The sequence below is a fragment of the Uranotaenia lowii genome, chromosome 2, assembly GCF_029784155.1.
Source record: "Uranotaenia lowii strain MFRU-FL chromosome 2, ASM2978415v1, whole genome shotgun sequence".
NCBI lineage: Eukaryota > Metazoa > Arthropoda > Insecta > Diptera > Culicidae > Uranotaenia > Uranotaenia lowii.
Window position 1 is genome coordinate 146,464,579 of NC_073692.1, and position 17,183 is coordinate 146,481,761.

The following is a 17,183-nucleotide window of genomic DNA, read 5'->3' on the forward strand; positions in this document are numbered from 1 at the left end:
ACTACAAGCAGCGGTCCAGCAAAACGTGTTTGTTTGCTCTCCGAGTAGGTACGGTGGGTGGTTATTCGGACCGAGAGCGAAGCCGACAGACGAAATAACGATGCGTGTCGTGCATTTCTTGGTCTGTCGGCTTCGCTCTCTGCCCGAATAACCACCCACCGTACCTACTCGGAGAGCAAACAAACACGTTTTGCTGGACCGCTGCTTGTAGTTCTAGAAATTCAGGAATGATTTTACGTTTATAATTTTCATATTTTTGTGAAATCTTACAGCGTGAATTGTTGCACCTCACTAGAATGTAGATTAGATGTGCTCTCCAATGAATAAACTTTTGATTGGTCCAAACAAAGTAAAAGCACTGCAAATCCGGGTACAACATGACGGAGGACCACAAAAACAGATGAAATTTCAATTAGTGAAAAAATCGCGCAAAGTAGCCAACTTTGAAAAATTCCAGTAAATTCAATTTTTGTTGCATCGAAAATCTAAAGACAGCAAAATGTTAGAATTTTAATAAAGTTTGTAGTTATATTTTTTAAAACACTCTACCATCGCTCAAACAGTATTTACTAGCAATCGAATGAAAAGTAGGTTTTTCAGACCACTTTTTTGAACTTTTTGTGACCATTTCATTAAAAAAAATTTAAAAAAATATTTTTTTGTTCCATGATGTAGACATTAACTTCAGCTTTCATATGTATAAGGTAAATATTTTTTTGGACGTGTAACATATGAACTACAGCAGTTTTCCTGAGGCATGTTTTTTCGGATTTTTTTTCTTTCATGCTGAATAACGAGAAAACTAGAAGCTTTAGCTATATTTAATGTTCTAAACATATTTTACTGACGTTACAAGCTTTCTAGTGATATAAGTTTCATTGTAATCGGTTAGATATAAAGAGAGTTATGACGATTCTAGCTTGGAGTGTCAAAATGACACTCCTAGTGCTGATTAGGGTAATGAAATCTAATGCGGATGAGGGTTAACTGACCGAACTATCTGACCGTTTTCTCCACAAACATATAAAATTTGACTGATACGATTTCGTCTTAAGTGAATCAAATTTGAGTAATCCCAGCAGGTGTATGACAGATTCTCAATGTCAACCGAAACGATTTTCAACTCAACACAACAAATACTGATTTTAAACTCAAGTTGCCAGACTTTTTTGAGATGAATGTATAGTTGATGTAAGAGCCTTGTATAGTTGCTTTCACTCGAACATAAATGTTCAATCGAATAAGTAACCTTCCAAATAGCCATGGTGACAATCAGGTTCGTCGAAATTAATTGATTCTAGTTTACATCCGATGAGTGTGATTAAGTGACACCGACGTTTCCATCACAAAAAAACACGTCTTCAAAACACCTTAATAGTTGGAAAGGTCCATAGGTCACTGGTTCATATCCGGCTCGAAGGACTATGTTCAGGATCGCCCCTGATGGCTAGGATCGATAGCATCAGATATTCCGAGACTAATAAAACCGTACACACATTCTTTCAAACAACATTACAAACAAGTGGACTGTATTACTTCGATAACATAGATTTAAAATACAATTATTCCGACACAAACTGACTCTGATCTCTCTAGACCTCTGACTATGGCCATGCTGGCCTCTGACTTAGGCCCCATGGGCCGCGAACTTGATACCGTGGTCCGTCTCCGATGGTGGTTGGTTTGGAAAAGAGGCCGAGCCTTGGGCTGACTTTGGCTGGACCCTTCGGAAAACCCTCTTCGTTGCCGAGGAAAAGCCGATGATTTTGGCGCGCATTATCGCTATTAATGCGCGCAGCATCGCCATGTTTTGACTGGGCCCTTTTGACTCTACAGTGCGACCCATGATGATTTGTTCGTTCCAGAACACAATCTGTAACCGAATTTCCATGTGATTTTTGAATAGTTTTCAGGGACGGGCAATCGATTTCAGATGTCATGTTTTGCCAGGAGTCGACGACAGGGGTCGTCCATATTAGTCAATTTTTCCTTGCAATGGATTACTTTAAAAATTTGCACAAGGGAGTTTTGAGGGAAGGGCAATCGATTTCAGATATCAAAGATTGTATAAGAGTCAACCGAAAGGGGTTGAACTTTTTGGCAATAATTGCGTTGTTATGCAACGATCGAATCGAAATTTATACACGGTCAATTGATTCCTGATTTCAAAGTTGTAGCAGACGACAGCAAAAGTGATCGTCCAATATTTTTGCGATTATTACTTTACAATGAATTCGGAAGGGCATCTGGAAAATGCTTGGCAATTGACTTTCATGACATGATATACTCTAAGTTGAAAGCGAGACGGAGTTCGTATGGGATTAGCTAGTTCTTAATAAAAATCGTAATTCGGAATATTTTTTAATTAATTTTTCAAATCCGTCTTTTTAAATACCTACTTGAAAATCAAAACACTTGCAAAAAAAGACTTAGATGATTTTAGGGAACCATTAAAAGGCCATATGCCAAATTTGAGTTGAATCTGATAACAGTTTTTCAATTAAAAATGTCGACCCTTTGTCAGTTTCACAGATTGATGTCGAAAGAACAAGCAGCTAAACTTTTACCACACATGGATATTACACTATAAACTATTGTTGTAAATTTGGGATATATTGACTAATGTGTGGACGTGCGCAAAGGCAACGGAAGCAACTCCACAAGAACAAAATAGGCCACAAAAAAATCAAAATTGGTATTCATTACTTTGCATGTATTCAGGGAAATTATTACGGGCACTTACTTTTTGTCATCGCGTGACCTCTGCAGCATGCAGCAACGATTTTCCGCAACTGGAACATGCATATGAGAAAGCGCGCCGGCCTCCTCGTAAGCGCCTTCAAATCCTGAGACGAGCATTGGTGAATTGTCGAGCATGCCAGACCAATAAATTGTCCTTTCGCACATCCGGGAGATCCGGATCAAGCATGCAATGCCCTAGGCACCGAAACTCCTGCTGGTGCTGCCACCTAGCGACGAACGGTAACACTTGGCACGGCCCTTCCTGACCTTGGTGACGATCCTATGTTTTTTTCCTGATGCGGAGTCCTGCGCAGCTCCAAATGCGGCAACCACTTTTGGATATCGTAATGCTTTCTCCCTCGACGACTGCAACTTTGCTGATGCCGCTTTGGCGGTCACTCCTTTCGAGGATGCTGGCTTATACCGTGTCTTCCCGAGGACACAATCCGAGCAGTATGTTCCCGGACATTGTTGCTTTCGTACTGTTCTTGGCGATCGGTGAGTGCGACGAAATTTTTGCTGGTGAAGCGTTGCCGGTTGAAGCCAGATTGATCACACGATCTGCGATGAACTGATTCCGCGGACACGCAGCAGCTGAAGTGGCAAAACAAAAACCCTGGCGGAGGAGCTAAATTAGTTCTCGATTCTGTTTGCTGTTCTTTTCGGAACTTACCCTAGATTGGGGTTGTTGTTCAAGGGTTCCGCCTCCTGACCAGTATGCTGTGCTGCACTCTGCAGTGAATTGCGGTTATCTGCGTGCATAGTAAGCGAAGTGAGGTTAGCTGCATGTGCATGTGCATGTCACATCGAGGTTAACTCACCTGTATAATTTCGCTTCCGTCCTGACCTCAACACGGACGATTCACCTTGGTTGATGCAGCTTTCGCTGGTTGCGCTGCTGGCTGGTTTACCCAATATCAGCGATTTGTGCTCCGGCGAACGAATCTGTCCGAAATAGTTGGTGAGATTTTGCGTGTCGTGGTTATTGCGATTTTGGCAACTCACCCAATTTGGCGCTGAAATCCTTTGCTTGGATGGAATCCTCCTGCCTTTGCCGATGCCGCGCGGATTTTGTGCTGTCCAGGTGCTTACTGGCCGCGCCGGTTCTTTTACGGTAGCACCGATTCCGCCCCGCAGCGCACTTAAAAACCACACCAACCGAGAACCGAGACTCCGACCGATTTTTTGCCACGCTAGTTACTTTCTTCCGTTTTTTCATACACGGAAGGAAATGTCTTTTCGTTTCTGACATATTTCTTTTCTTGACACATACCTCGAACGAGGGGTGTGTGAAAAGTCAGCGTGGACATGTGTGGCAATTCGATTATCGGTTTGTTTTGTTTTGTTCTTAGGTGCGAATAATCCTTACTGAATACATGACATACTAAACATAATTGTTACACTAGATTTACTCATAATTAAATCAATTTTACCCACGCAAAAAAATTATACACTAAAAATAAGCCCTTGTTTCCAGTAAACTAAGGTTTCACGCTCCTTTTTTAGACTCAAAATTAAGTTGTTTCGGTTCAAAACAACACTTCAGTGGCAGCCCTCAACTTTGAGGTCGACTAAGGATGTTACTTCCCACGGGAATAAATAACATCCGGATGTTTTCGGACATTCCAAGCCGCTCACCATATGATGACAATGATGGACACAATTTTAGGCTGACAACGGCGGACGTTTCATTATTTATGACGTTCCTTCATAGACTTTAAAATTTAGCGAACTGTTCATTGGTTGGTGTATTGGTTCAGTTTTCAGTTCAACAAAGAGAGTTCAATTTTTAGTTCATAAGATCGAACTCAGCTTTGCTCCTTCGCCGAAGAAAAAAGAAAACAATTTTGAGTTAGCAGTTCGAACGTCGCAAGGAGGAAAAATCGAACTTAACTTTACGTATATAGAATCGTAGGACTATGTTTTGAACCTCGGTCGAACTTAGTTTTGAGTATGAAAAAAGGAGCTTGTTTTTGTACGGATGTAAGAAAAAATTATGGAAACCGTGTAGAAAAATAGTTCCTATTCCTCTAAATCCATTTTAAAATTGGAAGTTGGGGACTGGGTCAGTTATGAAACTTGAGATCTGAGATCAAAGAGACCTGAGATATGAGACCTTAGATCTGAGACACGAGACCTGAGACACAACACCTGACACCTAAGACCTGAGACCAGAAACAAGAGATATGAGACTTGAGACCTGAGTCATGTATCATGTCTCAGGTCTCATGTCTCTTGTCTTATGTCTCAGGTCTCTAGTCTCAAGTCTCAGGTCTCATGCCTTATGTCTCAAGTCGCATGTCTCTTGTCTCAGGTCTAAAGTCTCATGTCTCAGGTCTCATGTTTCATGGCTCTTATCTCATGCCTCAGGTCTCATGCCTCTTATGTCTCAGGTCTCAGGTCTCCTGTTTCATGTCTCAGGTCTCATGTCTCATGTCTAGTGTCTATTGTTTCATGTCTCTTGTCTCATGTCTCAGGTCTAATGTCTCAGGTCTCAGGTCTCAGGTCTCAGGTCTCAAGTCTCAAGTCTCAGGCTCAGGTCTTAAGTGTCAAGTTACATGTCTTATTGCTTCAAGTTTCAGAGCTGCAGAATTTGAATGGTCTTTTTTTTACACGGTTTTTCGTAACCAGCACTTTTTTACACGGTTTTCATTAATTAGCACGGTTATTTTTGCACGGTTTTTTCACGCGATACGTATATCAGTGTAAAAAAAACTCAACTGTATTTAATTTTACGATTTGAGTTACATTATTACTTTTTTTCGTCGCCACCGATAACACACACTGAACCTCGAAAATACCTAAACTTGAGAACTTTCCCTGCCAACCCAAATGAAACTCCCTCTCTACAGGTTTGACTATTGGTGGCATAGCTCAAAGTTAAGCTCCTAAAGGAGAACTCATCCCCCAAAATCTGATACCGCAATAAAATGGGAATCAAAATAAAAAAAAAGTCAGGTACAGGAATCAAACCCATACTTGCAATAGCACTGCGATTACCATTTCAGGATGCTAACCGCTCGACCATCGGAGAGTTGTTGAGAGAGGCAACTACATCATCGTATATGCGAGACTTTCTGCGAATGAAGCGGGAATAAAAGTTTTCCCCAAAAAAAATAGTTCTCCGCTTTGAGCTTACCCCCCAAACCTAAATCTGCCACGATGAGGAAATAGAATCAGATTCGCTTACAACAAAAACCCCCCAAAAAAACAGTTCCTGCTTGAAGGACAAGTTTGGCGTATTTGCAAGCTGTGATTTTTTCACCAACTTGAGTTGTCAATATTGAACTCAGGTTTGGGAGGTAGCAGTTCTCAAGTTTGGGTATTTTCGATTTTCAGTGCATTGTTTTTTATTCTGTTCATCTTACCTTTTGAATGCAGATATCTGTACCTGACGCTATCTGAAAAATAAAAAAAATATTATTAGTTTAGAGATACTCAAACAACTTAACAACGTGTGTTTCGTCAAGCTGAAATCATTTAAATTGTAACATTGCTACAATAAAAGATTTCTTCCATACCACCAAATTTTAAAGGCATCTTTTACACCCTCAAGAATTTGGCCTCTACATTTGGTCAGGAATTTATATTTTTTAAATGCAAGAAAATAGAAAAGGTTATGTGTAAATAAGTATTTTATTAATACATATTGTGTAAATGCGTAGTTCTAAACACTTAGAAAGGGAGGTAGATTATAAACTAAAATATTTATCTTGTAGAGATTTGAAGGCAGATTCCAAAACATTGACTGAGGTTAGTTCTTGCTGATTTAGATACCCATAAAATTATTATAATAACAGCTTATAGTTTGTACAACAAACCGACTCTATACTGCTTACAATTTCGCTAAATATGAGAAACGAGGAACAAATTCGCAATTCGAGAGTATATTGCACGTCGCCAAGTAAGACCGAACAACAATAAGTCGTTAGCGATTAGCTAAAAACTTATTGCTCAGTCTACAGCAGCCAGGTTGATTAGCGTCCCTCCTAAAATGATTTCTCATCGAACCGAAACCTGCTCTGCTCTGCTCGATAGTTGAATCGACAAACCGATGAAGCTCAGCGAAGGAGAGATCGCGTTTTCAATTGGCATTTGAGGCAGCTGAGAAAATTAAGACAAACCGTGGAGACCCTTCCTCCTTCCTTTACTACTTTTGAATTTCCTAAGCCGAAATTATACGTTCGAGGTTGGAAATTGACAGGCTTTTGTCAGTCCGTTTTCATTTTTGATTGCATCCCAAGTTGAAGCTTGTTAGATTAAGTTGTGAGACACAAGACAGTAATTTTCGGTTGGAGAAATTACTTTTAAAAAAATCGATGTTCAGCTCAATTGAAACAGTCGTCCACAATCATGTAGTTATACCAATTAAGGAAATCGGCCATCGTATGCAATTTTCGTTGCTACACTAGTTCTACTTATCAGCAATCAGCAGTCTTGTTAACCCAAAATAAGGAACATAAAAACTTTATAAGTGAAATACCTTAATAAAACCACTTGTAAATTAAAAAAAACCTTTTTTCTTTTTATTTGCTGTTGTTTCCTAATTAAGTTTAATGATAAATAAAAGATTCTGGCAGCACTGCAGAATGTTTTTGATTATCTTTTGAACATTCCATACATACACGGAAAATAACAAAATGTAAAATTTACCGAGAAGTAGAGGTGATTTTTTTCCACCCATCTCTCGGTAAATTCTACCTTTTTTTCATTCACCTGGCAAAATTGTCAATTTAACATTTTTTTTTCATTCATCCAGCAAAAAGGTGAATTTTACATTTTTTTCTTTCACCTAGAAAAAAGGTAAATTTTATATTTTTTTTGGGTTGACTGGCAAAAAAGGTTCATTCTACCGGTTTCTTATTCACTGGCTAAAAAGGTTCTTCTCTGGCTAAAAAAAAATTAAGCAACATTTACCGTCCTGTTCCGATTTTCTCATTTTGCGCACGAATACAAAACTTGTTCCTCAACGAAATAACAGCTGAACCATCATAAATGGTTTCAGAAAATATTTACCATTTTTTTGTTTAGCTCAATTCAGGTCAATTTCACCTCGCTACGAGGTAAGCTTCATCTTGCTACAAGGTGAGTTTTACATCGAAAAGGTAGAAAGTACCTTTTTTAGATTTAATCCTTTTCTCGGTGAATTGTACCTTTTAATTCTACTCAATTCAGGTAAACTTCACCTCGCTACGAGGTAAGCTTTACTTTTTTTGGATTCACACTTTTCTAGGTAAATTGTATCTTTTTTTGTCAGCTCGATTCAGGTAAACTTTACCTCGTTACGAGGTGAGTTTCACCCCGACGAGGTAAAAGTTATCTTTTAGAATTGCACGATACCTTTTTATCTTGGTAAATTTAACCTTTTTATTATTTTCCGTGTTCTTCTGATCCACTTTTTTTCCAAATTTGCCAATAGCTTATACAAAGAGACACAGATAGTAATGAAATATGTTATTATGAAAAAAAAACATTTTTTGCAGTGTTGCCAAAAATACTTTTTTTTTGTTTTTTATAAAAATTTAACACACTATTGCCATAAGTACAATTAAATTTTTTGAAAATAAATTAAATTTTGTTTTTATTTTGATTTAGCTGAAGCAGAGGTTCCAAAACCCAAGAGCGTTTGATGATTTGGAATTTAGGCTACATACTTTTTCAGCATTTTCCACCTGATATATGAAGCATACTTTCTTCGAACCGTTAAGATTGCTCAGCCTTTTAATTCGTGACATATTTGACCGCATAATTGTTGTTTCATAATGTGCTCACACCCACCTCAATCGTCAAAAACGTCAGCCAGCGTCTTTAAAGGGACGACACCCGATAACGGATGATGATCGGAGGGATGCCATAAAAGTAATTCATAATAAGCCGTATGACGAAATTGTGCTGAAGTCGTGCCGCCGTTCTGCTTCAATGGCCGGCCAACAACAAAGTGAACAGCCGAGCGTGATCGGGGTAAATTTCATTGTTTGCGGAATTTATTGAAGCGAGTAGAATTGTTTTTATTTTGGTGCGTGTACCATCGCCAACAAACCCGAGTTCTGATGAATCGACATTTTTTCGGATTGAGACGGACGCAATCATCAAGGGTCTTGCCATTCCTAACAATTTCATTGTTTAATCAATACTGCTGCTGCCAAAAATGATGCGTCATTTCGTTCGAGAATGAGACATCTTTTCAAGAGCAAGTTCAGCTATTTTCTTCGGACAATCGATAAACATAATGAACTTGAAATTTGCCATTATTATTATAAGTAGAATCCATTGCACATTCCTAGAAAATATTTTTAAAATTTGAAAATTTGTTAGGGTTGACAAGGTTTTTAAGTGGTTTTAGTTAAAAAAAGGACGATTTGAGATTTGGAAAAATCAAAAAAGGAAAAATCTTGAGACCACACCTTTTTTTGTTTTCAATTTTGGTTCAAATTTCCACTAAATGAGAAAAAAAGGCGAAACATTATACCCATTTTTTGCAATCCGGCCAAATTGAACTCCATTATCGAGTTGAGCTCAGCATCATGTTGATAGAGATACGGTTGCAGATTTATTTTCTTCCCGTCCTAATGGCCGCCGTACAGAAAAGCGGGTCACGACGATTGCAGCAAGTTTAATTGAATTTCCGAACAGAATAATGGCAGCCGTTCGGATGGATGAAGTGAAAGGCTTTTATGCTTCACCGATGGATGAAATCGTTACAATCGTTGGCTTAAACTTTTATTGACTGACCAAAACAGGTACAGGTACAAATACATAGATAATGGCAAAGCTCGGGTATATAATCAAATTCCAGATCGATTAATAATTTTTCAGTTCAGTGATTTACGATTTGTTATCGAGAATGTAGCACAAAAAAGACATCGAAATAGATTAAACTTTACTCAAGAAGGGTCCTACACAAAAGCAAACGAAATATTGGCATAACTCGACAACTGTTTCAGTTATTATCGAATAGAAAAGGAAAGATATCTAAACAAATGTCAACATTACGTAATGATATCTGATTTATTGAAAGACTCCTCTCGCTTCTTTAAAATTGGTGAGAAGAGCTCCCATACAAAATCACATTAAATTTTGACACAGCTTGAGCAATGTTCAAATGATTTTATTAAACTTGATACGCAAATAAGTTTCGACACGAAGAAATGATGTTCGGCCTCCTTTTTTAATGAAGAATCATTCACAAAAATGTTCAATGGTTTTTTTGGCAAAAAAAAATGGTAAAGATGGAAAACCAAATTAGTTTTCGAGTAATTTTCGTCAAATGGGTGAGCAAATTCATTTACATTGATCTTTAGAAGTAACTTTCTAAAAGGGGAATTGATTCCCATACAAAACCAACTTGAATATAACAAAACTTGAACAATGTTCAAGTGATTGAAGTAATTCAAGTTGTGACACAACCTAATAATTTGTTAAACTGAAAGATTCCACTTTTCAAAAGGAAGAGGGCTTTTCTTTTTTCTAGAGAGACCTCACTCTTGTCAGGAGAGGCTCTCATATAAAATCAATATAAAATGTAAAAAAACCAAATATTTTTCGAGTGATTTTCATCGAATGTGATAGCAAGATTTAACGAAATACAACAAAGTATTGTTGGGTCTTACGTCTAATGGGAGGGGTCTCCCTCACAAAATCAATGCAATTAGAATTAAGACACAACTAACTAATTTTTTAAGGAATGAAATACAGTTCAAAATAGTTGAAGCAATGGGCAGTGGAAGGGAGAGATCAAATTGTACGGTGTTTAAGCTAGGAATACTCTATTTCTAATAATTCACTACCAACTCTATGGTTACAAACAATATTTGTTAACCAATTATGTGTATGTTGTTATTCGTCTCATCAATTGCTACGATGAGACAAATCCCAACAAAAATATTTCCAAATCCGATACAAATTTCTTTCCAGCAGTGCGATATGGCCCAAATTAAACATGGGGCCTTTTGCTAAAGCATGAATCATCCAAAATCGGGACGCACTGTTTATTATACCATAGCGCTCCTAGTTTTCGGATCTGGAATGTTTTGACAGTACTTTGTTCGGAAATGTTTCCTCTATCAGTGCTGAAAATTTCATTACTCGTTTTGTTCCAAAAAAAAGTTACACGTGATGGAAGCCGCGAGACGAAAATTAATTTTGGACACCCACGTCAAAAACCCGACGTGGTCTGGTTCAAAAATCGCGAAATCTGTAAAGATGGTCAAATCGACCGTGTGCAGAGTTCCCAAACGTTTCCGTGAGATGCATACTATCGATCGGCAGGTTCATACCAAGCGTTATAAGAATCGGAAACTGCATTTGAAGGTGTTGAGAACGATCAAGGTAAACCCAGGGCAAGCGGACTATGACATCGCCAAGAAATTCAATGCCGACCGGTGCACCGTCAGAAAGATTCGTCTGCACGAAGGAATACTATCTTATCGGGCCAGTAAACAACCAAACCGGAAATTGAAGAAGAATGTAGAAGCCAAAGGACGGGCCCGGAAGTTATAGAACAAGGTTCTAACGAAGTACGACGGATGCATCCTCATGGATGACGAAACGTACGTGAAGATGAATTTTGGACGGCTTCCTGGCCAAAAATTTTACAAAGCCACTGGTCGGGGTGATGTCCCTGCGAAGTTCAAATTCGTTTTTGTCAATAAGTTGGCAAGAAAGTGTTTGATCTGGCAAGATATTTGCCGCTGCGGACGAAAAACCCCGGTTTTTGTGAAAAAACGAGACCATGGACTTCGAAATGTACAAGAAGGAGTGCCTGAAAAACGTTTTTTTTCCGTACATTAGATCTCACAAAGGACCAGTAAAGTTTTGGCCAGATTTGGCAAGCTGCCACTACAGTAAAGAGGTACCCACCCAACTGCCTTCAATTCCGCCCTATCGAAAAATTTGTCAAGCAGAAGATGGAGAAGAATGGTAGGACGACTCGGGATGCAACAGAGATGAAGGGATTGTGGAACAAAATGGCCGCTGAGGTCAGTGAATAGGGTGTCCAAACTATGGTGGTGCTCGACAAAAAGTTCGAAATTTCATCAAAACAACATCGGAATAATTTTTCCTTTAAAGTGCAATAAAAACCCTACATTTTGAACACAAAATATTTTAATTTCGTTTACAAAGCTCCGAGATAGACCCTTTTTAATGCGTCCAGATTTTGCGTGACTCATGCTTTATTAAAAAAATTCGTCACAACGTGAAATCAACGTGAATTTAAGGGAACAAATAAACTTGTGCAAAGAACTCATTTAACGTCCTATTTGAAGCGTTTGTAAATTTCAGGTACAATGTTCAATATTCATTCACGCAGATATTACGTAAATTAGCCATTTAACATTTTGAGATACGTGATTTTCTCTTAAATCGAATGTATTTTTATTTTTACCGTTATGACTCATTTTTTAATCTTCGATAAAATCATTTTGATCACCAAAGCTTTTATAAAGCTATTATTGTTTTTATAACAGGTTTATGAGAGCAATATGAAAAGCTAAAATTTGAAGTTTCTCTCAAAATCCAATCAATTACACGCGCTCCTTTTTGTTCAGGGATTTTGAACCAAGTAGGTTTATTCATCACGAACACAATCATTAGTACAATAAATGAAGACAAACTATTTAAATGAAATAAATAAGGGATTGGTTGTGAATGTCCAGTGGAAGGATACTATGAGTTAAAGCCGAATGTTGTTGTCTGGCGCCATTTTGATATCCAAGATGGCGGCTTCCGCTTAACTTTAAAATGTTACAAAGGGCTTATAAGCGCAGAAACCCAACAATAAATGGGTATTGGGTATTATTGGGTTTTATCTAAAATATACAGGTCTGAAAAGAAAAGCCGAAGCCGCTATCTTGGATTTCAAGATGGCGTTAGATAGCAAAATTTGACTTCTTCTTATATAGCCCTTCACCCAATATGAATATTGTGGGGCTTTCATTTGATTTTCAGTGATTTACAGCATTTTAAATTTGAGCGGAAGCCCCCATCTTAAATTTGAAGACGGCGCACACAGGCGATACTTTTCTAATTGCAAAACTGTAAAATATGTAACCGAACTCGTCCGAACTCAAGAGATATAACCAGTTCAAAATGACTATTTTTGTTAAGTATTTTTAAGATATATCGTTTAAACTTCAAAATTTCTATACAGTATATTCAGCAAAAGTGTACAACTTTTCTGTCTTCAAAACTCTCTAGAACATATTTTATATGAAAAATCACGCGCAAAAAAGTTATGTTGAAAAAACTGAAAATTGGTGTTATTTTTCTAAAAATTGTCATAACTTTGAAACGATTAATGTTACAGCTATGACTTCTTTAGCAAAGTTGCTAGAATTGGTACAAGCTAAAAACTTTTCTCAGACAGTACAGCTCTAAAATGGATATTAAAAAAGTTAGTTTTTCTAACTCACTACTAGGTGGATTAATCAATTTTTTAAAAAACTTATTTTTTAGCCCTTGTAATGCTGGTCATTTGTCTCGAAGACACTATAGGTCTAAAACGAACAGTTTCGGCAGAAAACAGTTTTGATCGCCTTTTTCATGTTTTACCCCAGTGTGCGGCGTCAGATTGTGGAACTCGACTTCTTCTAGTTTAGCCTTTTTACCCAATACTTATATTGTATGGGGTTCAAGAGTTGAAAACTAAACATCGTTTAAAGTTCAGCGGAAGCTGCCATCTTGGATTTCAGGATGGCGAAAGGTAGAGAAATTCGACTTATTCTTGCCCTTTTACCCAATACCCATATTCCTGGGGTTTCATGCGGTTTTCAGTCATTTACAACATTTCCAAGTTGAGAGAATGCCGCTATCTTGGATTTCAAGATGGCGTCGGACTGTGAAATTCTACTTCTAATCGTTTAGCCCAATACCCATATTGTGGATGTTTCATGAGATTTCAGTAATTTACAGCTAGGAAAAGAAATGCGGAAGCCGCCATCTTGGAATAATGATGGCGTCGAGCAACAATTTTTTTCTCCTACTAGTTGAGCCCTTTCCCTTAATACTCATATTATAGAGATTCATACCGATTCCTGTGATTTGAAGTATTTCAAATATTTTTATTTTCCTTTATTTTATTCTAAAACAACACACATGACTTATCAAAAATGTTATAAAATTGGGAATTTTAATTTAAATATGTGCAATCTTGCTTGAGCGTGGCCTGATCTGACATTTTGATCGAGAACTGTCACCGTATTTTATTACGGTTTTAAAAAGCACAGCATGCCTTAATAAAACACGCAAAAAAGAGTTTGGAGCAAACTTCATAGTTTATGTTTTATTAGAGTTTTCATAGAGCACCCGGAACTCTTTCTAAACAACTTTAACAGTATATTAAGTAAAAGCTTTATTAGCATTTTCAGAACTACCTGAAAAGAGATGTTTGAATCTAAGAATTGACCATTATAAAACAGTTATAAAACTAGCTGAATGTAAAATGCTATAATAAAAACATAATAAAACTATCTAATGCTAGTTGGCTTAATCTTTGTTACTTGGGACACCTTTAACTAACGTACTCATAGCAAAATGCAAAACCTTGTCCCTTAGAGAACAAAGAGGTATTTGGTAAATGCTTAACTTGAGCATTTATTAATGAGCAAAAATTGGTTCTAAGCTATCTTCTCTTATGAGCTTCAAGCGCTATGATGCGACACCGCTTGAGTAATAACTTTTCAATCCCTACTTGTTCCAAAACATTCCTATTTCTTAGGAATCTCAGGTTAGTTAGGGAGCATCCATAAATTACGTAACGCTCCTAGGGGGGGAGTAAGCTCGATCGTTACGAATTGTGACATAAGGGAGGGGGGGAGGTGTGCTCATCGTTACGTAACGATTTTTGTCTCAAAAATTTCAGTCTCATTAGAGCTATTTTGATGTCATGAAATTTTAGCAGAATGATATGCAAACCAAAATCAGCTTAAAATTTGTGAGCTTCAATATGATTAAACTGGATTGTAACCTTTCCTTTTTAAAGATTCTGAGATAGATTCCTTAAAATGTGTATTGAATATCCGTGAAATAACCGTTGGAAACCCGAATATAGGGTACATTAATTCCCAAGAACTCAATTCAACCTTAAGACGGAAATTTTACTATTTTTTTTAAATTGATTTATAAGTGGAATATATTTTGCGTAATAAGTTGTGCTCTTTGAACTAAGTAAAGTAAACAAGGTAGATCATCAGTTTACAAGCACAGAGCAACTCGTAATAAGACATTCAATTTATTTTATCAGAGAATTATCATCAATGAGTACTAAGAAGCGATTCTGATCGATATTAATTCCGTTTTAAAGAACGTTAAAAAAATTAGGTTAAAACCTTTTTTTGACCTTCGAAAATCAGTATTTTAAAACATGAGAAAATCGGAGGGGGGGGGGTCATTATCAGCGTTACGTAATTTTCATAAGGAGGTACGTCGAAGCGTTACGATTTGTGACATACGGGGGAGAGGGGGTCAAAAAAGTGCATATTTTGCGTTACGTAATTTATGGATGCCGCCTTAATCGATTTCTATTGGTTTTTTATAACGATCGTTGAACAAGGTACGGACACGTTGACGCACAGATATGTTCGATATAACTAACAAATTGGAATAAATTACACGAAAGCTTGTATGCAACAAAATAGCATACTATATCATTGCACAAAACCTAAAAATCAAGTAATTTTTATCGAAAAAAATTAATAAAACCAAGAATATAAAAGGTGATAATACTGTCATCTTCCACAATTTTTCGAAATTTCCTTAATATACTTCAAACTTTTTTATATACCCCTTCGGGTTTCTCGGAAATTTCTCAGGGGGCGAAGGTGGAGGATGTGGTGACAAAAGAAATATTAATATTTGTTCTGGCCTTACTTTAATGTTACCGTTTTTAATTACTTAAATCTGAATTATAAAACCGAGCTTTAGAAAAGAATACCTGAGGTTAACTTTGCATTTGAATTGTTAGTTATTAGAACCAACTGAAGGATAGAGGCTCCACGGGACAGTCTAAACAAATATATTCGTGTTTTGTACAGAGACCTTCATAGCCCAATTTCGACTAGCCAAACTTGGCAGGAACTTGTAACGTTATGTCTGTGGTTTGAGGCTGGAATCAAACAATAACTAACAAATGAAAAAGACATCGCTCAACCACCCGGATCAGTTTTCATTACATTTTTGCGGTGTTCAACAAACAATAAGCATGAATTTGGCACAAACAGAAAACACCAACAACAACAAAATAAAATAAAACATGACCCCGAGTTTTCGGTAAAGACACCCCAATCCGGTTATTTAAAATATAGCCAACGCGCAGAGGGATGAGCAAAATTGCCAACGACAGCGAAAGTTTTGTTGAGTTGAACTCTAGCCCCCGCACTGCACTGCAACGGGGAATGATGGAAGAAGGCTTTAAACGCCCATTCGAAATGAAGCAATAAACGGAGTACAATGTGATTCCATCAACGACGACGACGACGACGCACGTCTCGAATCCCACACTTCAAAGACGAAAAAAAATAGTCGAGATGGAGCAACAATTGCTAAGTCAAAGGGGTTCAAAAGGGTGGCTTAACTCCTAAGTAAGCGAAAAAAAACTTAATGAAATCGTATGCGCCTATAGCAGCATGTGAATGAGTGGGATGTACCGGACCATCCCACTGGACTTTGCAACATGATGCCGGGTGACGCACCAACGAGTATAAGCTGAATGAATGTGTATTAAAATGGTATCACCAATGCTCAGACACTTGGGAGGAAGGGCATCCTTGAAATTGGATTAAAACCGGGACTAATTTAATTACCGCCTAGCAATGCCTACGCTTTCATGTATGCCACGATTTGAAAACGCATTTTATAGGAACTTGATTGAGCCGGGTTGGAGATTACAGCGTGGATTAGAAAGATTGACTGTGTTAAACATTCCAACTTTTTTCAACCTTTCGAGCGACATCCTTTCGAATGATGCAATAATAGCTTGAACAAATCAAAACACCAAGTTCAAATTGAAAACACGAAACAACACCAGGGGAAAGTCAACCGAAACGACCTGACCTATAGTCAGCGAAATACGCATAAGCCACTTTTGACAAACGTTTGCCCACTGACCTGAAGTTGAAGTGAAAGGGGTTTAGTTTCAGAAATGTGACAGCCAATTTTGGGTATCTTCGGAACTGCCACCGAAAATAACCTTCAAGATAACTACAAGTACTTTAAAATAACTAAAATCGTGGAAACCAGCCATCTTACGAATTTTTTGCGCATCAATAAATTCCTAAGAGCAAATTTTATTGTATTCGAAAAAAATACAACACTTTATTTTGTGAAAAACTTTCGAACGCATGGATGGAAATTGATGATATTTCCGGAAAGCTACACGGAAAAATTGGGTTATTCATAAAACGTGTAGCACTTACACCTTCAAAATTATTAATCGCTTGTTGTTC

The 17,183-nt window shown here is 37.5% G+C and overlaps 1 protein-coding gene across 1 annotated transcript in view; it reads right to left on the minus strand.

The window, feature by feature from the left end:
* The window catches only part of LOC129748963 (disks large-associated protein 4), a 199,078-nt gene that overhangs the window by 129,739 nt on the left and 52,156 nt on the right, over nucleotides 1-17,183 (minus strand). Inside the window, exon 2 of the mRNA XM_055743779.1 lies at nucleotides 6,111-6,143. The gene's annotated coding sequence lies outside the window, so the exon portion shown is untranslated. The remainder of the gene's footprint in view (nucleotides 1-6,110; nucleotides 6,144-17,183) is intronic.